Source organism: Carcharodon carcharias, chromosome 23 (genome assembly GCF_017639515.1).
Source record: "Carcharodon carcharias isolate sCarCar2 chromosome 23, sCarCar2.pri, whole genome shotgun sequence".
Classification (NCBI taxonomy): domain Eukaryota; kingdom Metazoa; phylum Chordata; class Chondrichthyes; order Lamniformes; family Lamnidae; genus Carcharodon; species Carcharodon carcharias.
In genome coordinates this window covers 19,813,669-19,831,004 of record NC_054489.1, presented here as the reverse complement: position 1 = coordinate 19,831,004, position 17,336 = coordinate 19,813,669, and the positions used below count along the sequence as shown (strand labels likewise).

The 17,336-nt window shown below is 40.8% G+C and overlaps 1 protein-coding gene across 1 annotated transcript in view; it reads left to right on the top strand.

Moving 5' to 3' along the window:
• Positions 1 to 17,336, top strand: part of etv4 (ETS variant transcription factor 4) — a 104,393-nt gene that overhangs the window by 24,179 nt on the left and 62,878 nt on the right. The window lies entirely within an intron of this gene.

The window sequence follows — 17,336 nt, the reverse complement described above, 5'->3', positions numbered from 1 at the left end:
AACCCCAAGAGCAAACAAAAAAACATGCTATCCTTCTCAGCCTATCCCTCCAGCATGCTTGCTCCATGTAATAAAACCTACATTTTATTGAGGCTTGCATGTTGCTGGGATAAGAAACTTAGCATGTGTATACATGGAAGTTGCACTCTTATTGTGTAAAAAAATGCTTATAAATGTAAGTTACCACAACACCAGGAGCTGCTTCTAATATTGAATAATTGAACCCTGCAGCCGTTTTGCAATGTAAATGTATCACAAATGGCAAAACTTCAACCAGTCTACATCTGCTCAATCAGTTGTTTCCTCCCATCAGGAGGTATTTTTGTCATGTGATGTGCCCCTCCCCCATCACTGACCCATGAAGTGAAAGCAGGCAGCCCCTCGCATTTTATGAATGGGTTGGTTGTAATCTGTAACAGTAAGAGCTGGCTGCAGCAGGTCATTATGAGCAGGAAGTGCTTCCATATATGGTCATTAGTTTGTTTTATTGCTGATGAATGGTTGACAGGTCTACAAGTGCCTCTCGCTAGAGAAATGACTTGTTGCATAACGTGTGTTATCAGTAAAAGCTAAAAAGCACAGCCAGATGGATTACATTTACCCTCGCAGCTCACTCCCTTTTACAACAAGAGGTTTTCTGTATTGACAGATTAGTTTTCTAGTAACAGTTTGTATTGATTTTTTTTTCTCTCCCCAATTACTCAGAACCCCAACACTAACAGTGACTTTGCATAGTTTTGTGTTTTAACACAAGATAGTTCTGCAATTGGGAAAGAAAGCATTTTTGTAAATTTAAGCTGTTTAGAAAGTATTTTTTTTTTAGCAACTTAAACCAAAGGAACTATAAATTAATGCTCAATAATTTTACTTGCCTTTTTGTTCAAAAAAAATACACTTGTTTTCCCTCCTTCACATTCTGTCACCCACCTGACCACCTTGCAGAGTGTGCGTAGGCCCCTGCCCATTAGTGATATTTTGAATCAGCCAAAATGTTTGCAAACCTAGCCAGAGAACACCACCCTATCTTGCTGCTCCACGTCAGGTAGGGAAAATACCCAGCCTCCACTGAGTATTTCCCCGTGGCATCACCACTGATACTGGGAACTCAGCAAAGCAGAGTGTGTGGCCCCATTCCATGGTACACCGCATGCTGGAGCTCCATTAGGACTGGCATGAAATGGCTTGTTTGCATAATGTTTTGAGGAGTTGAGCTGTCTTGATTTTGAGGTACTGTTACGCAACCTTACTGCAGATATACACGTGCAATAGCCAGATGAGAATTGCTATCCAAAGCTGGTCTGATAACAAGCTGGACCTGTGCTAGTGCAACCAGTTCCCGATGCTCAAGCTCCACATTGCTTGCTGGAACCCGGAGTAAACTTACCAGGATCCATATTTATTGCACTTTGCTGATGGCCAGCCTCATTGAGTCCAGTAGCTGTACATCAGGTTTCACTCAGAGCTGCTAGCGTGGTGTCTCATTATAAATGAAGCTAAGGTAGTGGATGCTGCAAACTTCCCACCAGCCAATTTTACACTTAACATTGCTTTTCAAATCTGTAGCCAAATCTAGTTTGGTACATCTGATTGTCTATTTATAAACCTGGACATCACAATTATCTTTTGCTCCATCAGTATATATGTTTTTGACCAGTTTTACGCTGACTGTGACCTTTTGAGACCTTGATCTTGTGACCCTTATTTATTTTTTGCACCAATATCCTCTTCTCTCTTGAAAGCTCCTTGCTTGTACAGCTCTGCAAGTACTAGGCATTTTCTGCTAGTTCCTTGCCCAAGTGACTTATGCATGTATGGGTGTTGTGAGTCGAAGATTATTTGGCTGTAGGGAATATTACACTTGGCACTATTCCTACCCTAACCTGACATCCACACATATGGACTTCCACTCCAATAGGAGTTGTTGGGTGGAAATTAGCACTGATTTTTTTTTTTTCCCTTTTGTGACCCAGAGGCAGTAATTCTCGCAGCTCTCCTGCTACCTGAGATGAGCTAACTCGGTACAGATTGAGGATTAAACCTGGACCTTCCTAATCTATATGGCTCAGCTATTTACTGGAGAACCTCACTAAGCCATCACTAGTTCTTAACTAAAATATGCCTGGATATCAGACCGTGGGACCTGTACTTAAGTGTTTTTCACTTTGTATTATTCTGTGTCTCTGTCCTATCTTATTAAAAACAAATCGAAGTCAGTCAGGATTTTGGAATTCTTATTCCGTTGTCTCTTTTTCTAATGTCAGTACATTTGCCAGTACTGTCTCGACAAGGGCTTGTTCTTATAAACATTTGCATAAGGTTAAAGATGCAATTTTTTCGAAAAACAATGTCAGCAACAGTAATTGGAGAAGGGACAAGGATATGAGAGAGTCAGCATTCAGCTTTGTGTTCCAAATTATTAGATCAGCTTGCTTATAACAGGAAATGAAGGTGATTTTGGAATGGGTCTCACCACCTCGTGCTATAGCAGATGAGATTTAAAGGAGATGAGGTTGAAATGCAAAGCATGGAACCTGTATTTAAACTGGATTTGAAGTTTGCCCTTCCTGCCTTGGGTTTCTTTTGTGGTTTGAGAGTGAAACCAGGACTGTCTAAAGTGGGGCTAAGTTTGTGGACTCTGCCTTTTTTTTCCTTTACAAGTTGTAATCAATAAAGAAGGGCTACTGGTGACATGGTACAACATTTTTGAACATAAATCACAATGGTATTTGTGTTGTTGTCCAGTGTGCCAAGTTTTGTTGTGAAAATCAATGTTCTTGCATTCTGCCTGCAATTAATTATGTGAGCCAGCTGATATTTGGTTGGCTGAATTTAAACCAAACAGGCCATTTCCTGTTCAAGTAGAATGTCTCTAATATTGCGTGTGTGCACGTGCATGTGTTACTGAAATACTACTGCAGTTGTGAAGGAAATCTTGATTTTAAGCTCTAGTCAAATTATTCAGTTGTGTACCCGCAAATTGTTTTGTATTCCAATTGTACTCTAAATGGCCAGTCATCTGCCCCAACGAAAAAAGTAAGCTCCTAAACAAGCTAACAGTTTAGAGTTAGTTTTGTTTTCCTGAGTTCCCCGACAGCAGAAAAGCAAGACTCAGTTTGATTCAGTTCTCAAATTTTACTTGTAACCTAAGCATTAATTTCTTGCCAGATTATGAACGATGCTTTTGATTGGACTGAGCCAAATGCAAGCAGTAATGGTGTACAAATGCAGCAGTAATAGAAGCAACTCTAATTCCACATTAAATCCTCATTGTCAATGTGGCTTAACATTTTTAACTCAACATCTTAATTCATTCAAACCTCCTGTACTGAGTTCCAGATGCATGATGATGCCAATTACTCCAGGTGGAAGACAACATTAGGAAAGATGCCCACTTATTTACGTGGTGTTGACTTGTAACTCTGTCAACATCCTAATGTGTAATTTGGGGTGTGAGGTTGCAAGGCCCATTGATTCAGATGAAAGGTGGATAAAATCAGTGTTTGCTTCAGGTCACAATGACGCTTTGCTTCGGCACAGAACAATAGGGAGACCTTGAACACGAGGGATGAGCTATTTGAGTAATGTAGCAGGGTTTTAGATCCAATTCTATATCTAATCGTACAATCCACTCCCCGCTTTCTGGGGCTGCAAGCCCTGTCAAACGTGTGATTCCATAATGTATCCTGCAGTCTTTGTAATGTTGGCTGTTGACATCATTAAAAGAGGAAATCCCCACTGGATTAGAAAATAATTCTTTATCAGAACTATTCACCTAAGCTGCTTTTTACTCAGCTCGCCTGTGTCAGCACCAATAGACTAGAGATTCAGGAAAGCCAGCAACTTAATTGCAGCAATAAATCTACAGATCTTTTCCAAGGAAAAATGAACTGAATAAAACCTGAAAAAAATCTCACTCCAACCACTTATCTTAGCCAGCCAATCTTATTTTTTACAAAATCAAAGGTTTATCAATAACTCAAATTAACATTGTATTTAAACAGCCATTGTTAAAGGGGCCAATCTGACTTCAGTTACTGTAGAAACATTTTAGTGTTTTAAAAAAAAAACTACCAGGGACCATTGTGCAGATCAATGTTGAAAACCAGCATTGGACTGCTTTTGTTTGTCCTCTTCCCAATTTCTTCCCCTCCTTTGCTGTGATGACTATTGGAATATGGTCCCACCAGCACAGGCAGACTTGAGTTCTTGCCCAATGATCCATTCTTAATGCCAGCCTAGAAAGCATTGTTAAGCTTCGAGTTTGGGGGCCTCCTAGGTGAACTCAAATCATTTCCTCACTTGACTTGAGGAGCAAATATGTGCACAATTTGTGGAGGTGTGTAAAAGCAATAATAGGGTAATTATATTAGGTGATTTCAACTTTCCCAACATTAATTAGGATAGATATAGTGTTAAGGGCTTGGATGGAATAGATTTCTTGAAATGTGTACAGGAGAACTTCATAGGTCAATATGTAGAGGGTCCAACAAGGGACGGTGCATTGTTAGACCTAATTCTGGGGAATGAAGCCGGACAGGTGGCTGAGGTGGTGGTGGGGGAGCATTTTAGTGATAGCGACCACAGCATGGTACAGTTTAAGCTTGTTATGGACAAAGAAATAGACAAGTTGCAAAAAAATGTTTTGGATTGGGGGAGAGTGGATTTTATTAAAATAAGGCAGGATCTGGCCAAGGTAGACTGGGAACAGCTACTTGTGGGGAAATCTACAGAGAAGCAGTGGGGGGCATTCAAAAAGGAAATGGGGAGGGTACAGGCTCAACATGTTCCCTCTGGGGTGATAGGGAGTAGTAACAAGCCCAGAGAACCATGGATAACCAGAGATATTACGTTACGATGAGAAGGAAAAGAGGGGTTTTTAGCAGGTACAAGGGAAGCAAATGAGCGGAGGCATTAGTGGAGTACAGAAAGTGCAGGGTGAAGCTTAAGAAAGCAATTAGGAGAGCAAAGAGGGGATATGAGAAAGCTCTGGCTGGTAAAAGTAGGGAAAATCCCAAGATATTCTATATGTATATCAATGGGAAGAGGATAACCAGGGAAAGAGTAGGGCCCGTAAGGGACCAATGGGGCAATCTATGGGTGGAGCCAGAGGACATCGGTAGAGTGTTGAATGAATACTTCACATCCATCTTCACCCAAGAGAATGAGGATGAAGGTATCGAACTCAGGGAGAGAGACTGCGAGGTTCTTGAGCAAATTGATATGGGGCGTAACAAGGTATTGGAGGTGTTGGCAGGCTTAAAAGTGGACAATTCTCCAGATCCAGATGATTTGTGTCCCAAACTGCTGAGGGAGGCAAGGGAGGAGATCACAGGAGCTCTAACACAAATTTTTAATTCCCCTCTGGCCACGGGGGAGGTGCTAGAGGACTGGAGAACAGCTAATGTGGTTCCACTATTTAAGATGGGTTGTAGAGATAAGCCAGGGAACTACAGGCCAGTGAGTCTCACGTCAGTGATAGGGAAACTTCTGGGGAAATTTCTGAAGGAGAGAACCTATCTCCACTTGGAGAGGCAAGGTTTGATCAGGGATAGTCAGCATGGCTTTGTCAGAGGGAGATCATGCCTAACAAATTTGGTTGAATTTTTTGAGGAGGTGACCAGGTGTGTAGATGAGGGTGGTGTAGTTGATGTAGTTTATATGGATTTCAGCAAAGCCTTTGACAAGGTCCCACATGGGAGACTTATAAAGAAGGCAAAGGCACATGGGATACAGGGTAATTTGATAAGGTGGATTCAAAATTGGCTTAGTTGTAGAAGGCAAAGGGTGATGACAGAAGGATGCTTTAGTGACTGGAAGCCAGTGTCCAGTGGCGTACCACAGGGATCTGTGCTCGGTCCCCTATTTTTGTCATTTATATAAACGACATAGATGACTGTGTGGGGGGTAGGATTAGTAAGTTTGTGGATGACACAAAGATTGGCTGGGTAGTTAACAGTAAGGTTGAGTGTCTTGTTCTACAGGAAGATATAGACGGGATGGTCAAATGGGCAGATAAGTGGCAGATGGAATTTAACCCTGAAAAGTTTGAGATGATACACTTTGGAAGGAGTAATTTGACAAGAAAGTATTCAATGAGTGGCATGACACTAGGAAGTTCTGAGGAACAAAGGGACCTTGGCATGTGTGTCCATAGATCTCAGAAGGCGGAGGGTTATGTTAGTGGGTTGGTGGTGAAGAAGGCACATGGGACACTTACCTTTATCAATCGAGGCATAGATTACAAATGTTGGAGTTGTATAGAACTGGTGAGGCCACAGCTGGTGCACTGTGTGCAGTCGGGTTACCACATTATAGGAAGGATGTGATTGCACTGGAGGAGGTGCAGAGGAGATGACCAGGATGTTACCTGGGATGAAACATTTAAGTTATGAAGAGAGGTTGGATAGACTTGGGTTGTTTTCATTGGAGCAGAGAAGACTGAGGGGCAACCTGATCGAGGTGTACAAGATTATGAGGGGCATGGACAGGGTGGATAGAGAGCAACTGTTCCCCTTAGTGGAAGGGTCAGTCACAAGGGGGCATAAGTTCAAGGTGAGGGGCAAGAGGTTTAGGGGGCATATGAGGGAAAAACTTTTTTACCCAGATGGTGGTGACAGTCTGGTATGCACTGCCTGGAAGGGTGGTGGAGGCGGGTTGCCTCACATCCCTTTAAAAAGTACCTGGATGAGCTCTTGGCACGTCATAACATTCAAGGCTATGGGCCAAGTGCTGGTAAATGGGATTAGGTTGGGAAGGTCAAGTGTTTCTCACGTGTCAGTGCAGACTCGATGGGCCGAAGGGCCTCTTCTGCACTGTGTGATTCTGTGACAATCCACAGGCATGACAAGGTGGCTGAAGCAAGAACCTAGCTGCTTTTTAACCTCCCTGAGCTAAGGGAATGTGACAGTAATGTACTTCTGTCAACCTTCGCTCAGATCCACTAACTCAGCCCGCTCTAAGGACTGATCTGAAGATCTCCTGATATGTATGTATCTGTATCATGTCAGGCAACGCATTCACTCCCAGATGGGAGCGATCAGCTTGCAAGATGTGGGCTAAATCCGGCCTGTAAATTCCTTTCTCGAGACCCCCAGCTTGTTTTAAGCGGCAGCTGTGGCTCAGTGGTAAGGCATCTGAGTCAGAAGGATGTGTGTTCAAATCCCACTAGACTTGAGCACATAATCTAGGTTGAAACTTCAATGCACTGCTGAGGGAGTGCTCTACTGTTAGAGGGCCATCTTTGGATGAGATATGAAGCCAGTGCCCCTTCTACACTCAACTCTCTCAGGTGCATGTAGAAGATACTATAGCACTATTCAAAGAACAATAGGCAATTTCTCTACAGCACAACAATGATTACACTTAAGCATTTCATTGGCTGTGAAATGCTTTGCGATAACCTAAGATTGTGAAAGACACTATGAATATAAGCACTTTCATTAAATTAATAAAGCCAATTCAATTACAGCTCACCTGCAGCTCATTAAACTCCCTAAGCCTGTTGGGTTGGAAGAGGTTGCTCTTTGATGGATTTAGGCCAATCTGTACTACAATTATGTTTAAAGGGCTGAGGCTAAAACACTGCAGTTTTCAAGTTCCAATCCATCATTAATGCTCCAATCAATGTGCCTAGCCCCTTCTGAATCTCTCAGCATCGCTACCATGTACTTCCCCTTCAGAAGTCTGTTTAAGGCTCTTCTCTTCAACTTGTGTCTTGCCCCCTCCTCATTCTGTTACCCCCTCCCTCTTTCCCCTTCCTGTTCAGTGTTTGCTCGCAATCCTAATGGAATGTTTTGTAATGTCTCTCTAAAGCAAGTTGTTGTTTTTATGGGCAGAATTTTACAACAGTGGGATTTGACATTCCCGCTGTCGTCAATGGCATTTATAATGGCCCTCCGCATTTTACAGCCCCCTTCCCTGCCAAAACGGGGCTGTAAAATTCTGCCCTATGTGTGCTCAGCCATTTTGTTTCGGATGATAGATTCCAGAAACTCCCCCACGATTGATGCTCAACCTGTAGATCTGTCGTTCCCTGTTTCTAACAACTAATCTTAAATATTAGAGACGCATTTGCAATTTTATCAATACAAGGACATAATTCCTGAGTCTAGAAAGCTTTGGAAAATTAAAATAAAATTGTCTGGCATTTCCTCACTTGTTTTAACTTCCCTGAGGTGGAAACCATTTGATCATGAAAATTTGTCTATCTAGGGTCCCATTATTTTCTCCATTTATAATTTTTCACTTGTATTAAATCCATTAAGTTCCTCCTTTTGTCTGATTCAGTTGTACTCTGTCAATACTTTTCATTAGAGGCATACAACAAAAGCCCTGTTGTGGAGTTTTGCTGATACACTGCTTGTCAAAGTTTCAGCTCTACACGGTTGTTTCTGATGGTACTCATGAAAGGGGAAAACACTTCTGTGAAGCGTACACCCTATGTAGATATATACTTAATGCTGGAATTAATGCATTACATTCAGTTATATATAACTTAAAAGTTTTAATTCTGAGGTGATCTCTCTGAGGCAGCTCTTAGCCTCAGGGAGATCAGAGTGCTCTTTCGCACGCATGCGAGAAAGAGCGCATTCCCAGCTGAGGGAAGCCCCTCCCTCAGTCCGCACATGGAGTGCATAGTGCTTCCTGGCGGACGTCACACTGGCTGGGCCTTAATTGGCCCGCCCATATAAAATGGCGGCGAGCCTGCTCACGCCAGCTCCCGCGCTCCTCCTCCCCCACCCCGGACAGGGGGAAAATTTTTCCCTCTGTGTTTTCTCACTGTTCGTGATGAAAACATTTTGTATGTGAGGGGGGGTGTGTTTTCTTACCCTCAGAGTTGTTGTCCCACTTTAAATAAACCCAAGCCTGTTTGTGAGTTTTAAAATAAGGGAGGTTATTTATTATCCCACAGATTTCCATTATCACTCTCACAAAGACGAAATACAGATGGGGGCAAACTTATGATTACAATGTATAATTGTCCTTCTCCCCTTCATGCCGGGCCTATACTTTCTTAGATGAATTGATGCTTTTAGTGAGTTAAAGGTCTTGTAAGCAGAGTTTTATTTAATAAGCTGTGAGGCTTCTTGTAGTTGAATTTTCAGGAGGTTGTTTCTCAAGTGAATTTGAAGTTTGAATAGATTGGGGAGAGTCCTTCTCCCATTTTTGAGATATTGCTGTTTATTACCTAGCCTGCTTGGTTAACTACAGTTGGTTCGAAGGCTTTCTGATCGAATCTCTGTCCAGGACAGCTTCTTGCTGCTTTAAAAGCAGGCAACAAGCATGGCTGACTCGCCCTTATGACCCTTTTTTTTTAATAAATCCAAAGCCCTTTTCCAAATAAAGTGGGTAGCCAGGTCGATTATACATCCTGTGTGATGACTTTCCCACCTTGAGAGTTTGAGACAGATGATGTCTTTTTATACTTGAATGACCCATTCAATTTCTAGTTACCCTTTTGAATTCGTTTCGGGGAAAAGGCATTGAGTCAACATCAGTCTGAAAATTCCTTCTCTTCCCTCTTGAGACAGGGGAGTATTTCAATCTAGAAGAGGAGTCAGGTGATCCTCACCAGCCATATTTTTGTAACCTTTTGTGGCTTTTAAAAATATAAAGTATTGACTGAAAATTCATAACATACTGGAACACGACAGACTCAGACTCAGTAAGGTCTCTCATGTAGCTCCTGACCCTGATCAATCAAACCCATTTTGATGGTCATTAAATGGTTTGTTTCATTTTCTAAAACCTTTTTTTTAAAACATTGTACTTGTGAAAAAGTATCATTCAATTAACAGCTTTTTGTAAAAATCTTTAAGATGTTGTTGAAATAGCTCTATCCTGTTTTACATTATTATTGACATTTCAGTAACCACACTGCAACTCTTAAGGTGTGTTTTTGACTCTGTTTTAAAAATGACTTGTCTTGTTAAGGTTGTCAACCCCTGCTTAAGTCAAAAGTGAAGCAACAGTACAATAAATGCTCATGGTCAGTGCATTACAGTAATTCCTCACTTAACATTGTAATTGCATTCCTGAAAGTAACTTTTAAATGAAACAACATTAAGCAAATCAAATTACAACCGTTGTAAAACCTTCAGTTAGGTTCTGTAGGACTTTTCCTGTTAGGGGAAAAAAAGAAGCATACCTGTAAGTTTATACACTGTATATTGCTGAATTACTATATCCTTAAAATAACTTTTATTTTTAACTTAAAAGATATACGCTAATACTTTTTTCTACTTTCCTCACTCACCATCTCTCCTGCTCTCCAATCCTCCCACTCGTCACTTCCCTCTCCCAAACCCCTTGCTGTGAGTGGCACGAGGCTGGGAGCAGCCTACACCGAGTGAGAGCAGCTAGGTAGCAGAAGTAAGCCACAAGCTGGAGAGGCAGCCAGTGGGAGGGGCCGCTCCAAAATGGCTCCACTCGGGTCATGCAAGCCTACAACACACCCAGTGCGAAATGGCATTAAAATGAAAAACCCAATGCAAAACACTTAATACTGGCCCCATTAAAAACACAAAGTTAAATCGAAACAACTTAAAACAGAAAAATTTAAAATGAGGTCTTACTGAATTCTAACTGGAATTTGCAACTTTTATGGGCAAGTAGTTTCCCCAGAGGCTTTCCCTTCTAAGGGTTTGTGCTCCCCCTTTTCAGGTTAATATTTGATGGTGCGGGTAAATACTTTTATTTGTGCACTACCAATAAGATACCCCCAAGAGGCATGCATAAGTCATTGTATCTCTCTCAAAAGGATAGTTGTTGTGGAGCAATCAACAAAGTATACATTATCCATAAAATATTTTTTGTTTTGTTTTAATTCATTCATGAGATATGGGTGTTGTTGGCAAGGCTAGTATTGTGCATCGTTAATTGCCTTTGAGGGAGATGGATATAGATTGTTTAGTTTGCTCAAATATCTGTCTCTGCAATACAGGGACTGCTGCTCTGCACAACATTTTGTTTTTAATTACTTTACAAGCAGATGGCAATTTCAATTTGACATTGCTAGAATTAAATAAATAGACACGAGCCTAATCGTGCTAATAACTGAAGGAGAAAAGGTTGCAAACAACGGAGTGGGTTCTTCAGCATCTGTAAAGAGAAAGACAACTTGAGTATAGTGTGTGTAACCCTTTGTCAGAACCAAAAATGAGAGAGAAGTAAGTTCTTCCATACCAATTGGGTGCAAAAAGTGAGGCAAGGAAGAGGAAGTTCTGAAGTTTGACTTGCATTTTATCTTCCAACAGTGTATTGTCTTTCTCTTTAAAAAATGTGGACAGACCTGCTGTATATTTGAAGTGTTCTTTGCTTTTAATTCACCTGCCAACTTTTGCAGCTTTTTAAAAATGTTTAATACCAATAAACTTGACAACCTGTTAATCACTTTCGTCCAACTGTGGCTATGAAACATTAGCCCCTCCTCCAGACCATCCAATTTAATTCTATTTATTTTTCACTTAAATGAGAAAGACTCAATAAAAAACTCAAGTGTGCAATTTTGCAACCCATATACATTTTAACTTTAGATGAATGGATCATTTTTACTCTTTTGAGCAGCCAACTAAACTAAATTAAAGAAAACAAGAGACAAAGTAATAGCTCCTTTTTAAGCAAGCCCGTTCATCATTTGTCTAAATTAGACAACTTAACATCACATTAAACATTAACCCAGAATTGAGGTACATGACTCTTAAATTGACCTTGTGAGAGATGAATGATGAAGGAAAAATCTAACTACCTAAAAATCTAACTACCTAATTTAGTGCAATTATAAACCAGTATTTTTCTAAATATGTTAAATATAGGTTGCAACAGGCCTTACCAGTGTCCCTTTTAAATGTGAATGGATGATGGAAAATTGGTGATGCAAATAACGCAACTCACTAAACCTGGGAACTCAGAGACTAATTGGGAGATCACTACATTACTTGAAAATGCAGCTCGTGTCTCCCAATATTGAAATTCCTCTTAATAAAGAGGCATAGCCCATTTATGATCATGCATCAAACCAGGGACCTTCTCAGTTTGTATGACTCATTCATTGGTGTCAGTTAGTCTCTGCATTATCAATTCTCATTTATTGCTGAGTCATGTCCCTACTTCTATAGTGTCTTCCAGCCCAATGCACCAATGTATCCAACTCTGGCTACCTTTTATCTCCTTCTCTGTGCCCCGTGCCTTCCTCCACTCTGTACTCCCATGTACGGTACGAGCCGTTAGCCATCTTGTCATCAAAACTATGGAGCATCTTCCCCCAGTTTGTTTCATCCTGTCACTTTGTTAGCTCTTCAGAAACCTCCCTCTTTGACCGTCCCTTTGGTCACTTCCCTTAACAGTTCTCTCAGCGCTGCTTAGATTTCAGTTGTCTACATTAAAGGTGCAATCTGAGTGCAGGTTATTGTTGTTGTTATATTATTGCTGAGTCGGCCTTTTATGAAGGTGGAGGAATGAAGTGCAAGAAGTTTGAAAGAAACAAGGAGGAAGACAACATAAATCAGGGAATGTAGTTAAATTATGCCAAGCTTGACTTTTAAAAGGTGTCAGTTGCTGAAAGAAGAAGGTCTCCACAGTTTTGAGATCCAGGGTGAAGTGAGATTGGAAGTCGGCATGGGAGGTCATGCAGGAGAAGGAAAAGCAAGAAGGCCATGATACTTGGAGCTTCGGAGCAAGAAGAAAGGCACTTCTAAAGGAGCAATAAGCACAGATCTATCAATTTACAGATAAGGGAGTGATGATATCTAGAGATGAGAAGGATTGCTTATCAGGAGGCAAGCTTTTCAATGGTCAGACTTGATCGCGTTGGAACGTGTTGAAAAGCAGCTCTATATCATCAAATGACAAGGAAGTAAGACAAATTGCCTGAGATTCAACATGGAACTAGTTAAGTAATGGTTGAGCTATGTGGTGATGTGCAGAGCGAGAGACATCCAGTTTACAACACAAGCTTCTTTTCTTAGTTCGCTGGAGGCAAATTATTCCTGACAGCACCCAACTGCTAAAAATAAGGCCAATATTCTCAGACACTATTATAAATCATGTAATTTCGGGCAGCTAACCCCTTATTACAGTAGCAATTCTACACCCACTCACACGATATGCCATAGGTAGTCATTGGAAAGTAATGATGGAGCTAATCATTGAACATGATGAAAGCATTTTCTCTCCAATTCATATTGTGCATGCATATAAGTGATTTAAACATCACTCTGATGAAAGAGATTTAAGGTTGAGTACGTTGCCATATTAAATGGGAATATTACTATGTCAATACTGTCCAATCCCTGTAAAGTCATAAATAACCTGGAAAGAATAACTGGGCTTGGTTGAGAGTTTTTAATGCAATGGGCACTCCTGGATCCAGTTTACTGCTTATCCAGACTTCTTTTGTAAATGTCTTTGTTTCTGATAGAATCCATACAAGAATTTAATGCACCACTCCAGGGCCCACTTAACCTGCCAATCAGAGGAATTGGAATATAAATCAGTTGGGAAATGTGCCATTTCTTTCTTTACTCCTTCCAAATTTTTCCCCTTCGTCCTTAAAGGTGCTGAATCATGCTGGAGCACAGTTCTTTGTGATCCAGTGTTACTCTTTTCTCTGTTGCTCTTTCTTTATATACCTGGGATTGGACAACCCCTTCAAGGGGAAGGGTTGAGCAGGTTGGGCCTATATCTGCTGGAGTTCAGAAGAATGAGAAGTGACCTTATTGAAACGTGAAACAGGATAACTGCTGAGAGGATGGTTCCCCTGATGGGGCAATCTAGAACCAGGGGGCCACAGTTTCAAAATTAGGGGTCTTCGACTTTAAGACTGAGATGAGGAGGAATTTCTTCCCTCAGAATTTTAGGAATAATCTTTGGAATTCTTTACCCCAGAGCACAGTGGAGGCTAATCTTTGAATATATTCAAGGTTGAGTTAGACAGACATTTGATTGACAAGGGAATCGAGGGTTATGGCAGGGGCAAGAAGGAAAGTGGAGTTCAGGCCACAGTCCGAGCAGGGTCGAGGGGCCAATTAGGCCAAACCTCCTAATTCTTGTGTATATGTGAGTTTAGACTGTTGTTACAACTGGTCCCTGGGACAAGACCCCAATTTGTTAACTTCCCAAACAGGACTCCAATTTTGGAATTAGCTGGCTCCCCTCCGTTGGTCACAACAAGGTTAATTTAAAAGGGATCCCTTCCCCTGTGGATACCTTTTCCCAGTCTAAATGTATTTTTTTTTTTAGAAGGAACCAATTTAACCAGGCTTTCTTGAGTCAAAGAAAATGTAAGTTTATTACTTACTAAAAACCCAAGAAAAATAATAAAAACACAACACACACACATATGCAGATTAGAAATGAGAAGTTAAGAATCCAAATAAAAGTTAAAAAGATATACGAATAAGTCTTTGGCTTGTCTGTGAGGCAAAAAGTTGTGACTGGTAAGTTGGGTGATTTCAGTAGAGCTGACTTTGGCAATTTCACAGTGGGTCAGAGACTCTTGGTTCCACAGGGTAGCTGAGGAAGCTGTTCTATTTCTGATTTTGATTGTGGCTTCTGCTGAGCCTTGTCTCCTGCAACAGAGAGAAAGAGAGACTTTCCCTGCAAATACAGGAGTGACTAGTTGGCCATCTTGTTGCTGTCACGTACACCAGCATACTAGGACACTAGCACTGTTCTGCAGCTAGCTTTTTAACTCAATTTTCTGTGTATTCCTGTAAGGGAGAAAAATGTCATGCCCACTTCTTTTATCTCCAACCATTTGATACATTCTGAGATATGAATCAACAGGAGATGAATTTTAGATGGCTGTTGAGACGTGGTAATCCGATCTTTTTGTCTCTGCAGCCACAGGAGATTAAAGTTTAGTCTTTTGCATCTTTCCTATCTCCCTTTTTAGTGTCTCTGCTTGAGGAAGGCCTAAACACCTTTTCAGGTGTGACATTCCATGTTCTCTCAGGACAGGTCTGTCAGTATAATCCACATAGGAATTTTTTCAGAAAGTGGTCATTTTACATTATCAGCTATTTTTTGCTCAGTGTCCTTGTTTGTATTTCTTTAAATACACACAAGTCTTCCTTTAAAAAGTTCAATATGCCCGTAAGTAATTCATGGCTATAATCGGCTTTTCATGACATTCTGCACTGGCATGCTGGTTGACATTATGGACACCAGCATCAAGCTTACTCTTATCCTCATTCAACATGAGCTCTGCAGATTTATTTTTCCCTTCCCATCCAGGGACACTAAAGTCAACTACGATGCCCCTATCGGCATCCTTGCTAAGAGCAGCTAACTTGGCAGTTCAGACCTGCATCATTCCTGGTCTGTGTCTCAGTTCTACCAGGAACACTGAATTTACCAAACATCAGGAGAAGGTTAAGACCTAAATGCATATATGACTTTTTTGAAAATTGCAAAATACAGAATCCCACAACTTTTCTTGATATAAGACAATTTTTGGTGTTTGGTATGAAATATCCAGTTCATAATGTTTTTGATGTCAGCAATTTTTTAAAAATAAATTTATCCCATCTTAATATTGTCATGTGGAGAAGTTATTATTGGCTTTTATGCAAATAACAGAATCAAATTACAACTGTTACAAAGCTAATTATTTATATAGTTAGTTTATAGCATTGTAATTTTGATATGGCTCATTAAATGCATTCAGTTTACTCCCCCAGTGACTCAGCAAGTCCACACATGAACTCTGAGCTGCAAAGGCCAGCAGGAGATCTCCGGTTTGGTTCCAGTTTGCGTATGTTGTAATAGGCCTTTAAGGGATAGCAGCATGCCATCACTAGAAAGGAAGTGTGCCACGTCCATTCTCAGTTCCACTTTGGCCTGTGGGCAGACCACATGACAGACGGCTCTGCTGCTGATGTCTTTAAGCTTTTTATCCATGTACATATGCTCTTATGTGCCTGGTTTAAATAAATGAACTGAGACTGTTTACACGATCCCTTATGAATGATTGTTGTCTTTATATCATTATAAAAGCACAACAGTTTGCGCTTTGTTTTCAACTGCAGCAGTGGCAGAATGTTGGCATACTGTGTAAGATTTAGAGGGGGAGCAATCTGCATAGATTTTTGCTCTTGTCCGCTGTCTGATGACCTCTGCTGGAAAATGGCTGTGGGCAGGTCTGGCTTGCCTGTTGTGTGCCAGCACTTCCAGTCAAGGCTCGCAATATAATTAATGGCCTTGGAGCACACTAGGCATCCATGAAGCAAGGGTCAGTGTTTAAAGGGAGCTGGGGAGTTACTGGAAAAAATTGGCAAAGGGAAGTTGTATCCAGTTATGAAAATCATAATTAAATTTCATAGCTAAATACTTCATTCTGATACTGCATCCACAGTATTTTGCTTTTAACTTCATTCTGACGTAGGTTTAATAATTATTGAACGCAAAATATTAATTTTGACGAGTACATTAGTAGAAACCGTCTCCAGTAGCAGAACGGTTGGTAAACCAGAGAATTTGGATTTGGGGTCATTGGCAAAAGAACGAGAGGCTAGAAGAGGAGAATTTTGTTTTAACACAGCCAATTGCTATGATCCGGAATTCATGGCCTGAAAGTGTGGTGGATGCAGATTCAATAATAATTCGCAAAAGGTAATTAGATAAACACTTGAAGGGGCACAATTTATACAACTTTGGGGAAAGAGCAGGTGGATAGGACTAATTGAGTAGCTCTTTCAAAGAGCCATAACAGACTTGTTGGGCTGAATGGCCTCTTTGTGTGCCGTAACATTCTACAATTTTATGTTTCCTCAGTGCCCTTAAGAACAATTGTTACTGGAATAAAACTTCCACTTGTATCAGTGGAGATCCCAATGTGGCATGTTAAGCTTGTAGAGAGAAGATCAAACCTGCATTTATTTCAAAGAGCTGCACAGGCATGAAGGACAGACTAGCCCCTTGATTCTATTCTATGATTTCGTTTAGCACTTTATCACATCCACATGATGTCCTAAAATGCTTTGGAACCAGCAGTTTAATCTTTCTGAAGCTCAGTTAAGTGGGTAGAGGGAATAGCCACTTTGCAAGCATGAGGTGCAACAAACCGTATGTGAATGATGAACCAGATCATCTGGTTTTAGTAGTCTTGGTTGAGGGAAAATTCCCTGCTGTTCTTTGAACAGTAGCATGGGTTCTTATACATTTAGTTGAGCAGACAGACAGGGCCTCATCAAATCTGTTCAAAACATACACAATTGGAAACCTGAAGGGATCTTCTTTCATCCTTTGTGTGGTAAGGTAAGAAAATGTTTCCAACCATTGCCCTCTTTTTTTTTGCAGTTAGTGATTTTTTTTAAAAAATTAATTCACAGGATGTG